The sequence below is a fragment of the Dasypus novemcinctus genome, chromosome 6 (genome assembly GCF_030445035.2).
Source record: "Dasypus novemcinctus isolate mDasNov1 chromosome 6, mDasNov1.1.hap2, whole genome shotgun sequence".
In the NCBI taxonomy this organism is placed as follows: domain Eukaryota; kingdom Metazoa; phylum Chordata; class Mammalia; order Cingulata; family Dasypodidae; genus Dasypus; species Dasypus novemcinctus.
The window spans coordinates 99,721,114-99,738,816 of NC_080678.1; the positions used below are offsets into that span (position 1 = coordinate 99,721,114).

The 17,703-nt window shown below is 43.0% G+C and overlaps 1 protein-coding gene across 1 annotated transcript in view; it reads left to right on the forward strand.

Moving 5' to 3' along the window:
- LOC111760785 (contactin-associated protein-like 3) overlaps positions 1 to 17,703 on the forward strand; it is a 187,622-nt gene that overhangs the window by 31,623 nt on the left and 138,296 nt on the right.

Below are 17,703 nucleotides of genomic sequence, written 5' to 3' on the forward strand. Positions count from 1 at the left end.
CACCCAGTCCCCACCCCTTGGTGAGTGGAGACTCACAGATAAAAGGCATGGCAAAGGACAGAGTTGGAGTTTTTGATATGAAGATTGATTGTCACTGTGGGCCCTGAGGGGAATGGGAGAGAGGCATAGAATGGATGGAAGCAGGGCAACTCGGGGGCAATGGAAGTGCTCCACTAGATCATGCAATGATGGATATAGGACATGTAAACTTACACCAAAAGTGTATAAAAATCTATAAACTAAAATGTAAACCATTATGTAAAACATAAGGAAGCTAAAAATTTCAAAATTTGTACAGTCTAAAACATAAATCATAATGTAAACCAAAATGGAACCATGTTTGATAGCTATGTTTCAAAATCTGTATGTCAGCTGTGGCAAATATAACATGAACATGTAAAAAGATCATTGTTGGGAAAAGGGGAAAAGGGTTTGATGTTGGATATATAGGAGCCTCCTATATTGTTTATGTGAATTACTGTTATCTAAAACTTTTTTGAGGACAAAATTAATAATTAGAAAAAGATAAAAAGAAAGAAAGGATGTAGACACTGAGGAAGAAATGAAGGAAAGTGCCTTGCTACTGTACATACAGGGCAACACCTATTACAGTGATGAAAGGCAAAATGCTTGAAACAAAGCTTTATAATATTTTTCTTTTCATTAATACACCAGTTTATTTTTATTTTATTTAAGTATTGCTAAATTATTTTGTATTCTATTTCTAAACTTTAAGCCCATCACTGTTTTTCAATTTCTTATTAATTGAATTTGGCAATATAGTAGGCTTCATGTTGAAGAAGTTTTGGACCACAGAGAGGTTCAACCATGGCAGGGGAGCAACACTGGTGTGGGGTGTTATTGATTGGAGGTCACATGAGTGGGGGAGAGTTCTCCAGGGCATGTATAGTAGGGGACATAAAAATGTTCTGACATATGTTGGGTATTTTTATAGTAGTTACAGTTACAAACGTCAACTGAGGGAGTGCTGAGTTCCTACCCAGGGGAGTTCTGCTACATTCCCCAATGGAACAACAATAATCCCCCAAGTGCAACGGCAAAGACCAACAATGAATGGTGGTCCAATAATGAGCCCTTGATACTGATGACTGTGCTTATGAACTTGTGTGCCTGAATATGAACTAGGCCTAGAACTACAGGTGCGTAAGAGTTACCTCCTGAAAGCCTCCATTGCTCAAATGTGGCCACTCTCTAAGCCAAACTCAGTATGTAAATGCATTACCTTCCCCCCACTGTGGGACATGACTCCCAGGGATTAGCCTCCCTGGTGCCGAGGGATGACTGCCAAGCACCAGCTAATGGTGTAACTAGAAAGAGACCTTGAATAAAAGAGTCAACTCAGACCAGCAGAATATCTCAGCCTACATGTAGGATCATGTGTTAAAAACTGCTTTTTAAATTTGGGTGAAAGTGAGAATGGCAAAGACAAATGAGTTTGTACGGCTAAGAGTCGGGAAGTCATCAATGGGGTCATGCTTATGCAGGGCCCCAGAGAGAGTCAAAGTAGATACAACCCTAGGTGCTGGTTCTCCTGAAGGCTATGGAGACCCATAGGGTATAAAGTCACAGCAGATGGATTTGGAGTTCTGTGCCATGTCAGAGGGCCCTACTTTGGAATTTGTGCCCCTGAGTGTGATGGAGCTGGACTCAGATGTGACCTTCCTACCCACACTTCTTGTCACTTTTACTGAATCTGTGGTTGGTGCTAGGGATGGTGCATACTCAGGGGACTTGAATCTCTAGACTGTCCATGTGCCATCTGGGCCCTGAGCCTCAGCAGAGTTGCAACTCCTATTTTCTGGTTCATTGGACTTACCCAGGTCAGCTAACAGGGAGGTGGTGATGGTCAAACACCACACCAGGGAATCAAGAGTGCCAACAACTACAAGCAGAGGAATTGCATCCAACATCCATGTGGAATCTAAGCCCCCTCTTGATTTAGAGGTGGAGAGGACAGCACCATCCCAGGGTCTACAGAATGGAGGAATAAAATATGGATTAGAGTGGACTTACTGATATTCTACTATAAAACTATTGTGACTAGTAATAGAAGAAATTGTAGCATTGAGGTGGAGAAAGTGATCACAGAATTTGCTGAAGGTGGGGAGAGGGAAGGAGAGAGGTGATGTGAGGGCATTTTTGGGACTTGGAGTTGTCCTAAATGATACTGCAGGGTCAGATTATGGACTTTATATATCCTGCATTAACCTACTGAATGTACTGGGGTAGAATGTGAACTACAGGTAAACTATTATCCACGTGGTGCAGCGGTGCTCCAAAATGTGTTCACTGAGTGTGATGAATATACCACAATGATGGAGGAGGTTGTTGATGTGGGAAGAGTGGGGTGGGGGAATAGGGCATATACAGGGATTCCATATTTTTTAATGTAATATTTTTTGTGTGATGTATATATCTTCAAAAAATACAATTTACAATAATTATGGGGTGGGGAGAGGGGTATATGGGAACCTCTTATGTTTTTTATGTTTTTTTTATGTTTTTTAATGTAACATTCTTTGTGATCTATTAATGTTAATTTAAAAAGTTTAAAAATAAAATAAATTAAAATAAATTTTTTTAAAAGTTTGATGCTGAAGACCCAGGAAGTCAGCACCCAGAGGAAAGAGAAGCCAGGACCAGGAAGGAAGGAACCTTGAACCCAGAGAAAAGCAAGCCCCAGGAACATAGGAACCCAAGAAGTCTGAACCCTCACAGATGTCGGCAGCCATCTTGCTTCAACACACGAAATTAGACTTTGGTGAGGGAAGTAACTTATGCTTTATAGCCTGGTATCTGTAAGCTCCTTCCCCAAATAAATACCCTATATGAAAACAACCAGTTTCTGGTATTTTGCACCAGCACCCCTTTGGCTAAGTAATACATGTATCTTCCATGTCTCTAGTTCATATGTACAATCATTTTTTTAAACCTTTTGAACATACAATCATACAGTTATAATAGTTTTAGTGCCCTTGTCATTTGTGTCATTCCTGTGTTGATTTAATTGACTGATCATTTTTCTTCTCAGTGTGTATTTTATTTCCCTGATTCTTTGCCTTTGTATGCATAGTGACTTTTATTGGATGCTGTAGCAGTTTGATATTATCGATGAATCCCAAAAAGAAATACTGGGTTATGTTTGTAAACTGATCTTTTCTTCTGGGCATATTAGAGTATATTGATTCAGGGGTTTTACTTTTACTTGATTAATGATTGAAGCTTTGATTGGACCATGTCAGTAGGATGATGAGTCCCTGTCTACCAAAGGGGCAGGGACTCACAGAGAAACCTCACTGCAGAGAAGGGAGTTTAGAGCTGGAGCCTGAGATGTGAACACACAGGAGAAGAATAGAGGAATAGAGATGGCACCTTAGACATGGCAGAAACCCCAGGGAAAGAAACAGAGCTATATGCCTGATAGTCTACAGCTGGACTTGTGGAGAGAGCAAAGCAGCTGAGCCCAGAGAGAAACGGAGCCCCAGAAAGAGAGGAACCCAAGAAGCCTGAACTCTAGGCAGACATTGGCAGCCATCTTGCCCCAACACGTGGCTACAGACTTTGGTGAGGGAAGTAAATTTTGCTTTTGGCCTGGTAACGTAAAGCTTCTACCCCAAATAAACACCCTTTATGAAATCCAACAGATTTATGGCATTTTGCATCAGCACCCCTTTGGCTGACTAATACAGATGCCAGAGTAAACTTCATTTTCATTTGGATTCTTTTGCATTCCCATAAGTATTCCTGCTCTTTGTTATGGAATACCATTAAGCTTCCTAGAAACACCTTGGTCCCTTCTGGTCTTGCTTTAAGCTGTGTTAGGTGGAGTACAGCATTTCACCTAGGGCTATTTAGTCCTGCTGCTTTGAGAAATCAATTAACATTGGTATCTTTACAATCCATGGTTCCTCTTTTTAGTCAGGTCTTTAGTTTTTCTCTTTAGTGTTTGATAGTCCAGACCTGAATTTCAATAGATTTTTATGTATTTAATTTTGACATTTTTCTTTCTTTAAAGATACTTCTGTTGAGGATAAAATGAATTTGGGTATGAGTCAGGATCTGGGAGGAAAAGCAAGCACAGGATTTTAACTGAATGTGGTGTCTACGAGCTCTACGCAGCTGAGATGGTCCCAGATGGAAAGCATCTAGGGGACAAGATCCCCTGATTGGACCTGAGCTCTGTTAAGGACAGTTTGAACCTCTGTCGAGGACCAAACATGGAGCAGGAGCAGAAGCAGGAGCAGGGAGCTCAGGGGGGACCTGCTTGCTCATCTCCCCCTGGGTGTCCTGACCCAGGGATTCCTGCCCCTCAAACAGCACAGCGGGAAATGGCATCAGACGCTCCCCAGCCCAGAAGCCCTGGTGGAGCCTTCTAGAAAGGAGCTTCCTAGTATGATACGTGTTTTAACTTCAGCAGACAGTCTACTGATGGGATGTGACAAGAGAGGCTAACACCACTCTACTAAACAGAGAAAATGTCTGGAGGGGACAGTTACCGAGAAATGGCTTATTAGAATCTTTTGTGCTTACTGGAAATACTTACTTTTTACCACAATGCAATTCCCAAGAATGAAAAAAAGATATAAAATCAATGATTTTGTCTAAATAAATCAGGAAATGACATTGAAAATATGTTAAGAATGGAGAATCATTTAAAAATACCTAAAATATATCAATCTCTGATGTAATTAACATTGCCAGCACTTCATTAAATGACTCACTGTAGAAAACTTTTTCTCCTTTTCCATAAATTATTACCTTGTGCATGTGGGAATTTCCTCACTAGGCCAGAGCCACGTGGAACTGGCCAGTGTCCTCAGACATGCCCAAGGACAAAACTCCCCTAAATCTGCACCCACCCCCAGCAGGTCTAGTACCTGCAAGGCCCTAGAAGCACTTGATGCAGGCCTTTCCTCAGACCTTACCCAGTGACACTGGTGCTTCTTGAGAGTCAGCTCCATCGTGATGGATGTGACCTGACCGTGTACTCAGCTCTGGAGGAGCAGACCCCAGGCCAGCTCTGGAGGGCTCCTTTACTGAGGGGGGTTCCAGGAAGTGCCTGTGTGGGGGAGGTGAGGAGTGGAGTGAGGCAGAGAGAGACAGATGTCAGTCACTGGTGCCAGGCCTCAGGGGCCCACCGAGAGCCCCTAGGGACATCCCACCAGAGGTGAGGTTGCCAGTCCCATCCTGTTGGGACACCTGCTGGCACAGCCAGAACCCCTGCTGCAAGCAACAGCGTGGATGAGGTCAAAGCCTTTAGGATTAGAAACATGGTCAATTCTGAATGACTCGGTCCAGCCAGCTACTATCTATTATCCGTCTATTTATCTATCTGTTTATCATCTATCTATATCTATCATCTATATATCTATCTGTTATCCATATCTGCCTATCAATCTACCTGCTCATCAATTTGTGATCTATTCCACCATCTATTATAGATCTGTCATATCTTCTATCTTCTACTCTGTCTTCTACATGTCCTCTAACTTTACTTATCATATATCTATCTTCTACTGTATCATCTATCTCTATCCATCATCTATCTATCGATCATCTATCTATCTATCTATCTATCTATCTATCTATCTATCTATCTATCTATCATCTCTCTAACATCTATCCAGGAGATTCCCTTACCTTGGGTTCACTCATGTAGCTTTTCACACATAATCCACCTTAAATATGAATAAGCATCCCTCAGGAGTATACACACTCAAACAGTCAACAGATTCAAGGTGCTTTGATTAGGCATTCGTAACTAAACCATGGAATTAGGCTGATTCACTCAGATTTCCAACCTTTGATTCTAAGATTTTCCAGTGTATAGCTATGTTAACAGATGAAGCACAGCAAAATAAACTGCTCATGATTTCCTATGCTTTCATCTAGCCTCACAGGCTGGGGCCATGTCTGAATGAGGCAAGGGCATGAGGTCCAGGACCTGGGAGAAAGGTGGGCTGCAGACGGCCATGCAGGGAATTAGGGAGACAGAAGGTGGGCATGGTCACGGGAGCTAGGAGACACGAATAAGCGTCAGCGCCAGGTTTTGTTTTCAGATTTCTTCAGTGTCCTTCAGATTCCACATACCTCCTTGAAATTGCATGTTTTCTGTCCTGAGTTGTTTATAGATGAGGTTCTTTTTTATAGTCTGGCCTTGTTGCTAAATGGAAAGTTAGGCTTTTGTGTTTTTTTGCTAAAAAACAGGTGTCTCTCTCTGTTACTCTTATGAACCCCCGCCCCCCTGTCCTGCCACTCAGAAAGGTTTCTCAGCACGTCCTCCTGGTGTGTCAGGGTCCAGTTTATTTGGGTGTGATGAGCTCCTTTCGACACACGTGGCCTCCTGCCACTGCGTTGGTGCAAGCGTTTACTGCAGCAATGGGTCTGCTCAGGTTCAGAAGGAAAAGAAGGTTCAGTTGTTCCAGAGCTGAAACATCACAAGCCAGATGCTCAATCTGGGGCTGTCTGCCTCGCTCTGACTCTGTGTCTGCTCTGTCCATCCAGGCTCCCACACCAGGCTGACTGACCAGCTCCGGGGCCACAGCAGAAGACAGTGGTTCTTTCTCCAATGAACATTTTTGAGGTAAATTGACATTGCCATGAGCTACACCTGTGTTAGGAGGTACCAGGGATTAAACCCAGGACCTTGTACATGTGAAGCAGGCACTCAACCACTGAGCTACATCCACTCCACACTTTTCAATAAGTTTTCATAAATACATGGACCTGTGTAGCCACCCTCACTGGTGACATATAGAACTTTCCCATTCTTCTGGAAAGTTCCCTGGTGCCTCTTCCAGTCAGTCCCCACCAGTTCTTCCTAGTGCTCCAGGTACGTGTCTGCTTTTAACTCAATGTATTGTCTTTGAGCTTCGTCCATGTTGCTATGGGTATTAACGCCTGAGTCCTTTTCCTTGCTGCATCATATTCCCTTGTATAGATTAAACCACAAGTCATTTATCTGCATCTGTTTGATAGACATTTAGATGATTTCCAATATTTTCCTACCATTAATAAAGCTGCTGATGAGCATTTGCTTATAAGTTTTTGTGTGGGCATATATTCATTTCTCTTAAGTGAGTAAGAAGACTGGGTCACCTGGTAGATGAGTGTTCAAACTTTGAAAGCTGTGAACAAGCTTTGCAAAATGGTTCTTCCATTTTAGATTCCTACCTGCAGTGACAAGAGCCCTAGCCTTCCTGCATCCCTCAGCACTTGCTGTGGGGAATCTTTTAAGTTTATAGACTCGAGAAGGCATGTGATGGTTTTCCATTTTAGTTTTAATTTTAATTTTCCTCGTGAATAAAGATGTTGAACATTTTTCAAGTACATGTTCACCATTTGTAGCAGTTTAGTATTGTTTATGAATTCCAAAACTAGATAATGGATTAAGTTTGTAAATTGGTCTGTTTCTCTGGGTACATTAGACTGTATTGAATTCAGAGGTTTCAATTTTATTTGATTAAATTATGATTAGGGCTTTGACTGGGCCATGTCAGTAGGATATTGAGTCCCTGCCCCCTTGGTGGGTGGAGACTCACAGAGAAAACAGCAGGCAGGAGTTGGTAGGAGTTTTGAGCTGGAGCTCTGAGAAGTAAACATGCAGAAGAACACAAGAATAGAGATGGCCCCAAAGACATGGCAGATGCGCTTGGAGAAAGAGAGCCTGATAGCTATAGCTGAACTTGCAAAGAGAACAAAGCAGCTGAGCCTGGAGATAAATGAGCCCTGGGAGAGAGATGAGACATATCCCAGCCTACAGCTGATCCTGGAAAAACCAGGGACCACGAAGTCTTAAGGGGAAGAGGAAGAGGAAGACTGAATTTCAGCAGCCAACTTGCTCCAACATGTGGAAATAGACTTTGGTGAGGGAAGAAACATGCTTTATGGCCTGGTATCTGTAAGCTCCTACCCCAAATAAATACCCTTTATAAAAGCCAACAGATTCCTGGTACTTTGCATCAGCACCATTTTGGCTGACTAATACACCATTCATATATTTTCTTTTGTAAAGTATGTAGACAGGTGTTTTGACCATTAATTTATAGGGGTATCTTTTTTATGAGTTTTTTATGAATTTTTTTTTCTGAATAAAGTCCAAAACATAAAAATAAAGTTTTCCTATGTCTAGAAGAAAGCATATGAAAGTATCCTTATGATCTTGAAGTAGACAATGAAATTTTAAATAGGATACAAAATTATAATGCATAACAGAGAAATAACAGCCTGGATTTGATCAAAATTTTTTTAAAAAACTTCTCTTTGAGAATTGCCATTTACAAAAAATTTTCTCAAGACATAATCTTAGAAAAAAATACCCACTAAATATATATATATAATATACATATGTCCACTACAGGGCTTGTTTGCAACATACATAAAAAGCAACTCTCCTTAGTATTTCCAACCAACGTCAGAAATCTTGGCAACATGGATGGGCCCTTCGACCACTAACCTCGGTGCATTGGGTGGGGAAATGATGGTGGTGGCCCCCAAAATGAAGGAAAATGAGAGTGGATTCTGAGCAGGCAAAAGTGCACTTTCTATTCCAGTGGGATGGTATAGGAACCCGCCGTTCCTTTGTCAGTTACTTAGGGGGAGTGGGGAGTGGAGAAATGTTGGTGTTTCTATCCTGTGGTAGGAGAAAGGATTTACTCAGAATGGAGCAGTAACTTTAGGTAATGTATGCAGAATCACACATATTACTTAGGCTGTTTATAAAGGAGATTTTGCCACATTTCTGAATTGCCCATAGGTCTGCAGGAGAGTTTGTGTTTTATTTCTAATGCAAACAATTGGTGAAATCATATTTTTTGTGAATACATTGTTTCAAATAAAGAGCACACATTGAAATTATGGAAAAGGACAGAAAGGAGACCTGGCAGAGTGGCTTTCACATGTGTAGATGATTGTATGTTGGTTTGGAAGTTCACTTACCATGAAAAGACAAGTGAGTGCCCCTGCCTGCTGGTCCTGCCGGCATCATAGCACAGAGGGAGCAGGCTGGTGGGGCCTGGGTTCTGGACACTCCTTTGGGGGCAGCCAAGCAGGGCTCTCTCTTTATTCCCAGGGTCATCTCCATGACCTTGTCAGTCTCCAATGACCCACATCTGCTGGGTCCCCTGGGAACTGCCAGGCAAGGGGTCCCTCTGCAGAGGGAATCTGTGTCAACAAGGGAGTGTGGTGCACTAATCAGAAACCAGTTCTGTGGCTTACTCTCCTGGACATGGAAAGCCCTGAGCTAAGGGTGTCTCTTTCTTAAGGGCATCCTCTTCGGAGGAGGAAAGCTGCACCTACAGGCCCGAAGAGTGGAATCCCGGCTGAAGGAAAATGGTCCTACTGGTTTCTCTTCTCCCTCCCATCTCAAGAGTGGGAAACCCAAGGCTTGAAGTCTGGACTCTCTTACCTCACTCAGCTAACATGGAGTTGAAGAATGTCAACCACTACACCATGGAGCCTAGAGTGCCTACAACTGAAAGCAGGAGGATTGCATCCAGTATCCATGTGGAATCTAAACCCCCTCTTGATATAGATGTGCAATGGACACAACCAGTCCAAGGTCCACAGAGAAAATGTGGCATTGGTGTGGGAAAAGTGGCCATGGTGGCTGCTGGGCACGGGGAATGGGAGGAAGAGATGAGATGTGGAGGCATTTTTTGGGTCTTGGAGTTGTCCTGGGTGGTGCTTCAGGGACAATTATCAGACATTATAGATCCTCCCAGGGCCCACTGGATGGAACGTGGGAGAGTATGGGCTATGATATGGACCATTGACCATGAGGTGCAGCAATGTCCAGAGATGTACTTACCAAATGCAATGGATGTGTCATGATGATGGGAGAGAGTGTTGCTGTGGGGAGAGTGGTGGGGTGGGGGTGGTGGGGTTGAGTGGGACCTCATATTTTTTGAATGTAATATTTTAAAAAAATGAATAATAAAAAACATGAGTCATCCCCCCCCAAAAAAAAAAGAAATACTGTAAATTCTCAAAATATATGCTACATTCACTTGTAGTTGGCTTTTTTGGTGGTGATGATGTGCTAATAGAAATGCTTACCAACCCTTCAGCACCAGGGCAGGGGTGGAATTTAAACAAAATTCCTCAGTGAGAAAGTCACCCGAGCGTCAGAAAGGGGTAAATCCAGATAGACTCTCACCCCAGAAACAACCGGACACCCCACCCCTTTCTCTCTCACCCTCACAGGGACTTTTCTGGAGCCTGTAAATTAGGAGCAATTATGTAAGGAGGAAAAAAGCACAAACGGATGATTTATATCTGAAACAGTGCAATTATCTCAGAGGGAAGCTTGGTGGCAATTTCAGTGAAGCCATTTGCTTGAGTGAAATGTAGGTGCCCCACCTAAGTGCTCTGCTGCTTTCTTGGGCTCTGCATCCTGAGCTCTCACTGCCCTGCACCCCTTAAATGCCAGGGACGGCCCCTCGTGTGATGCTCCCTTGACTAAGTAGACCAGGGATGGGGATGGCTTCTCCTGCCAGGTGGTCCACCCAGAGGGAAGCCCGCACCTTTCCCTCTCTCTCCCTGTGGTGGTGGTGGTGATGGTGATGCTGAGGTGGCCTGCCTTGTGGAATGCACAGGCTTCCAGGCAGAAACTACCCTGCATGGGGACCTCGCAGCCACGTTGTTTACAGCCAGATGGCAGTGTGAATTTGATACTTTACTTCAGTACATTCTTGGAGTGAAATGTGCCTCTGTTGAATCATAATTTGGGGATCAGGTAAAAAAGTGAAAAGGCTGATTTCAAAAATAACATGCTCAAATAAATTTTAAAGTTTTTCTTTAAAAATAGCACCACCATAACCTGGAGGATACTGGACAAATTTACTCAGTCTTGGGATCTCCTTTTCCTCATCCATACAGGGAGAAAAGCACACTCTTCTAGACCAGATAGTCTAGCAGAATCTCCAGGCGCCTCCACTCCTTACCTAACTGAAATACTCAGGCCACCATTGTAGAAGCTTTTTCAGATCCTTGCAGATTAAAAATGGAGGGAACAGATAAAAGAGCATCTGCATTTGTGACCATTTAGGAAACTTTTAACTGAAAAACCCCCGGTGAACTCACCTCTTTTATAAGTCACTGCACTCATAATTCCTTCATCCAGGTAAAGGCCTGTGCCCCAAGTGTCTTGGTTGAAGAGCATTTGCTATTGACTTAAGCCACTCTCTTACCTAACTCTCCTTGTACAGTTTGTTACTAAGTAGACCTTATCTATTTGTACTATTTGTTTCTAAATTGAGCTTATCTATTTGTGCTATTAACATTCATTAATAAGGTGATCTATTTGTCCTGTTTGTACCTAAGTTGATCTTATCTAAGTTAGTATTTGTTACTAAGTTGGTCTTATTGATCTGTACTATTTGTTACTAAGTTGAGCTAATGTATTTGTAGTATTTGCTACTAAGTTGAGCTTATCTATTTGTACTATTTGTTACTAAGTTGATCTTATCGATTTGTACTATTTGTTACTAATTTGGCTATGGACCAGTCCTCAAACCTGTCTCCCTGAATTGGAAGTACTGTGGTTTTTTTGTGACACTGAACGAGGAGGTGGGTTATGTAGAAAATGATAGTGGGATATGGGAGTGGAAGTTGGGCATCACTCCCACTCATGCTGTGAGGCTAGAAAGAGAGGTCAGGTTAGAGGTTGTCTAATTCTGAGTCTGTGCAGCTTGATGACACACTCACATCACTGAAAGTTTAAGGTTTACACTCTTGCACGTGTCACGCAGACTAATTCATTAGAACTGGCTTGGTCCATTCTGGACTGCCATGTTATTTTGTATAAACATTGAAGGCTACCTACAGGAGAATCAGACTTCAGGGTTGCAAAACAAAACAAAGGGATATGAGCAAGGGCCAGTTACTAATCATTTCCTTACGTTCAGTTATAAGGTAAAGATTATGCAGTTTATAAAACAGCAGTGACATCAAAGAAACAAAACATCTGAATTACAGTTCAGTGAGTCACAATAGTTACAGATATTGCTTCTCAATATTTTTAAAGAGTAACACATATCAAAGCTATATTGTAATATATCAAGGGCTAGTAAGTGCCTAAAATACAATTCAGTGGGCTAAAATGTATTTGTTAATTTATGATCAGTTACAGTGCTTCATAACATAGGCCTTTGACATGGATCTGCCTTGAGGTCCACCTGGACCCCTTGTCCTTCTCCACTGGAAGTGACTCTCTTCCTGTGAGGGTGACTGTGTCTTGGGGGAGATGTGTTGAGATAGGCAAAGCTGTTTTCCTCATTTTTCACACTCTAACTTTAGCATTCATCAGGTCCCATCCAGGACACTCATTACTCTGGTGTTTGCCCAATGGTGCTGCCCTCTGATACTCCTCCCACATTTATTAATTGGGATTCCCCTCAGAGGAAGAGCTCCCCACCCCCAAGCATGATTTTATGTGATTTTGTTTGTTTATTTTGGTGTGGACTCCTTGCATTCTTTGAGAAGTCCCTCCTCTGAGCACTTACTTTCCTGCACTGTAAGATGTTCTAGGCTCATCTTGTACTTTCCCTGCCTCAGCCCAGGACCAACCATTCTGCAAGGATCCCTGCTCAAGTTATTGGAGAATGGTGTTTAGAAATCACTCTCTGGAGGTGGGGTTACTCGGAGCTCCTGGATTTTGTGGCTCCCTGGCCTTGTAGGCAGACCTAGGAAATACGTGTGCACACAAACCACTGTGCACACATGCACACACTCATACACATCTCTTATATAAATTGAACACCATCCTGTAGCCAGTGTGCCTGGGTGTTTGTCTAAAACACAGGTTCATTTATTGGTGTCTCTAGTCCATCTTGGTTTTCCCATTTGCTTCGACTGCCTGCTTCTGGAGCAGGTGGAGACAGTATGGCACTTCACAGTGGTGCTCAGTCAGAGCTCTGCACAAGATGCTCAGGGATATCTGACCCCTGAGTAGCCCTGCCATCCCTTCCCATTGCTCTGTGCCTTCTCCTCCCACCCCTGTGGGTGGGCCACCTCTGCAGCTTCTGGTTTATACTCCATCACTTTTCCATAAATAAGCAGTTGTTAGCTATTTCCTTATTCCCCCTTCTTTCTCTCACAGGGTAGCAGACTCTAGATAGTCTTTGGAGCTTCACTACTTTCATTTAGTAATATATACTGGGAGTCAGCCCATATTGGTTCTTGGAGATCTTACTCTCTTTTTTTTTTTTTTTTTTTTAGCTTCATAGTTCTCCATTATGTGGATGTCCTGCAGTTTATTCAACTACTCTTCTACATATTTAGTGTTGTGTATGAGATATGTTACAGATATTTTCTCCAATAAAAAAGCTTTATCCTATATCAAGATTAAAAAGGTTAGGGTTAGGGTTAGGGTTAGGTGAAGAAGGTCAACTACCACACCAGGGAGCCAAGAGTGCCTACAACTGCAAGCAGGAGAATTGCATCCATCATCCATGTGAGATCTAAGCCCCCTCTCAATGTAGAGGTGGAGTGGACATAACCATCCTAGGGTCCACAGGATGGAGGAATAGAGTATGAATTAGAGTGGACTTACTGATATTCTACTATGGAACTATTGTAATGAGTAATGGAAGAAATTGTAGCATTGATATGGAGAAAGTGGCCATGGTAGCTGCTGAAGGCAGGGAAAGGGAAAAAATGATATGATGTGGGAGTATTTTCAAGACTTGGAGTTGTCCTGGGTGGTACTGCAGGGACAGATGCTGGACATTGTATGTCCTGCCATGGTCCACTGGGTGGACTGAGGGAGAGTGTAAACTACAATGTAAGCCATGATCCATATAGTGCAGCAGTGCTCCAAAGTATATTCACCAAATGCAATGAATGTGCCATGATGAAAGAGGTTGATGATATGGGAGGAGTGGGGTGGGGGGGAGTGGTATATGGGAACCTCTTATATTTTTTTAATGTAACATTTTTTCAAAAGTAGAGAGAGAGAAAAATAAAAATAAAGCAAGATTAGAAAGGAATTCATGCAAGTTCTCTTCAAGTACTTGTGTGGTTTCATTTTTAAGTGTAGATCCTTGATCCATTGGGAGTTGATTCTTGTATATGTTGTGAAATATTGATCTACTTTTATTTTTTTTTCCCAAAGGGCAACCTGGTTGTCCCAGCACCATTTATTTAAAAAAACACCTTTTCCTGGTTTTTGAGATGCACTTTTTTCACATGCAGAATTTCTACATATATTCGGATGTGATTCTGGAATCTTTGGCCTGTTCCACTGAGCTATGTGTTTTACTGATGCTTGTACTTACCAAGGCTGTTGGATGCATCTTTTTTTTTTTAATTTATGTATTTATTTATTTCTCTCCCCTTCCCCCCTCCCCCACCCTGGTTGTCTGTTCTTTGTGTCCATTTGCTGCATCTTCTTTGTCTGCTTTCTGCTGTTGTCAGTGGCACAGGAATCTGTGTTCTTTTTGTTGTGTCATCTTGTTGTGTCAGCTCTCCATGTCTCTGTGTGTGTGGCAGCATTCCTGGACAGGCTGCACTTTCTTTCACACTGGGCAGCTCTCCTTACAGGGTGCACTCCTTGCGCGTGGTGCTCCCCTACGTGGGGGACACCCCTGCGTGGCATGGCACTCCTTGTGCGCATCTTTTTTTTTTTAATTATTTATTTATTTTTTAATTTACATTAAAAAAAATATGAGGTCCCATTCAACCCCACCGCCCCCGCCCCCCACTCCCCCCACAGCAACACTCTCTCCCATCATCATGACACATCCATTGCACCTGGTAAGTTCATCTCTGAGCATCACTGCACCACATAGTCAATGGTCCACATCATAGCCCAGACTCTCTCACGTTCCATCCAGTGGGCCCTGGGGGGATCTACAGTGTCCCGTAATTGTCCGTGAAGCACTATCCAGGACAACTCCACGTCCCAAAAACGCCTCCACATCGCATCTCTTCCTCCCGTTCCCCACACCCAGCAGCCCCCATGGCTACCGTTCCCACACCCATTCCACATTTTCTCTGTGGACATTGGATTGGTTGTGTCTTAATGTCTGTGAGTTCTTTTTCTTTTTCTGGAAAGTTTCACTTGGATTATTGTCTTTAGTAATTTTCACCCCACCACTGTGTTTTTCTTCTCAAGGATTCCAGTAATATGTGTATCATTCCTTCTTGCCTATCTTCCATTATCATTACTTTCTCTGTGACTTTTTACTTTTTCTCTTAATTTTATTCTCTTGTTTTCCTGCCTTTCTTTGGTGTCTCTTATTGTTTTTCCATTTGATTCTCTTCTCCCTCAGGCATCTTGCCATTTATGCCTTATTATTGAGGTAATTTGTGTTTTCCTTCCATTTCCTTCCTGAAGTAAATCAATTCACTTTTCATTTCTCCCTCTTTTTTGGTCCATGTTTGTTCTGAGATTTAGATTTCTGACTCAGGTGGATTTTCAGATCCTCAAAGCTCATATGTATAAAATTCTATTTTTTTTTATTAAACTATTTTTTAAAGATACATAGATCACAACAGATTTTACATTAAAAAATATAAGCGGTTTCCATATACCCCAAATCCCAATGCCCACACTTCTCCCACATCATCAACCTCTTTCATCACTGTGGCACATTCATTGTATTTGTTGAATACATTTTGGAGCACTGCTACACTATATGGTTTGTGGTTTACATTGTTGTTTACACTCTCCCCCAGTGCATCCAGTGGGCCATGGCCCCAAAATGGCCCCACATCACATCTCTTCTTCCCTCTCCTTGCCCTCAGCAACTACTGTGGCCACTGTCTTTACATCAATGATACAATTTCTTCCACAGCTAGAGGCACAAAAGTTCTATAGTAGAATACCAGTATGTCCACTCTAATCCACATTTTTTTCCTCTATCCTGTGGACCCTGCGATAGTGATGTCCACTCCACCTCTAAATCAAGAGGGGGTTTAGATCTCACATGGCTGATGGATGTGTTTCTCCTGCTTGCAGTTGTAGGCACTGTCAGTTCCCTGGTGTGGTGGTTGACCATCTTCAACTCCCTGTTAGCTGACCTGGGAAGTCCAACAAACCAGTAGGAATTGCAACTCTGCTGAGACTTAGGGCCCAGTTGGCACATGGCCAGTCCAGAGATTCAAGTCTCCTGAGTATGCTCAAATGTGGCCACTCTCTAAGCCTAATTCAGCATATAAATGCATTACTTTCCCCCCAGAATGGGACATGGCTCCTGGGGATGAACCTCCCTGGCACAGAGGAATTACTACCAATCACCGGCTGGTGATGCAACTAGAAAAATATCTTGAATAAAAGGGGGAAATGGTAAAGACAAATTAGTATATATGGGTAAGAGAATGAATTGGGAGGTCATCAGAGGGGTCATGCTTACACACATCTCAGCAGGACCCCAGAGACAGCCAAAGCAGATACAACCCTAGGTACTGGTACTCCTGAGGGCTACAGAGACACACAGGTTCTATGGTCACGGCAGATGACTCTGGAGTTCAGTGCCTTGACAGTGAGCCCTACTTTGGAATTTGTGCTCCTGAGTGTGATAGAGTTGGACTCAGATGTGACCTCTCTATACAGGCCTCTTCTGTCACTTTTACTGAACTTGTGGTTGGTGCTGGGGTTAGTGTATACTCAAAGCTCATTTGAGTATATTTAATTTTGTGTGGAGTGTAGCATTAGTGTCTCCTTCTTCATGTTGGTTTAAGAGGGCAGGGATTTTCCTTAGTGGTTCATGAGCATTTGTTGCCTTGTGCTCTCAGTTCTCTGTGATTTCACTCACCTTGCTGTTTTGGTGGTATTGATGCCACTTTCAGTCTCCCAACATCCTGTCCAGCAGCATTTTGTCTGTCTGACAACTTCTAGGCACATTGTTTTTTCTTTGTTTTGGTGGGGTGCTGCAAATCCTTAAATACTATGGTTCTCTTTTCACCTCACAGGGCCTGGATTTTCCCTTTTTCTCTTACCCTTTCACCACCCATTGCCGTTTTTCTTGCTCAAAAGTTCTGCATTTGGAAGCCTGGCCCTTAGATTGCACACCCCCTTAAAATGTGCCTGCCCTTACATGACCAGATCCCACTTTGGGGGTCACACCCTTGCCCCATCCCCCAGATCTTGTTGCCCATCTCCCATGAATTTCTTCACTTGACAGGGAGCAGAGGGTGCAGACAGTGTCTGCTGTGCTGGGTCAGTTTATTTTCTCTTTTTGCTCCCAGTTGTTTTGTAGTGTTGGCATTCTCTGTCTTGCAAAAATGTTGAGGATGCAGTTTGTTCCTTGGGGCTCCCCCTCTTAGAAAGATTATCCCACAGTTCCTTTGTCATCAGTCCCCACCTGGGCACTGCCAGCAGTAGCCTGAGGTAGTAATTGTGCTTTGTATGTCAAGTTCTCCTCCAAGTCAGGAGTGCCCGTGCATTCCCAGCACTAAACATGGGTAGATGCTTGAATCCACCATTGGTTAAATGCACCCCTGACATCCAGTGAAGGTGTGAGAAGGCTGGATGCTGATGCCCTGAGTTTGTGGGCCAGCAGCACACTGGTTCTGAGGGCTGGTGGCCTTCCTGGGGGAGCCCACCCACTCCCAGAGCATGCCCCCCCCAGGACCCCTGGACTCCACACACTCTGAAGAGCCAGTGAGCAGCTCCGAGCTCATCCTTGTATAAGCCCTGCACGTTCTTCTTCATTTCTTATGATTATGAGCATATTTATT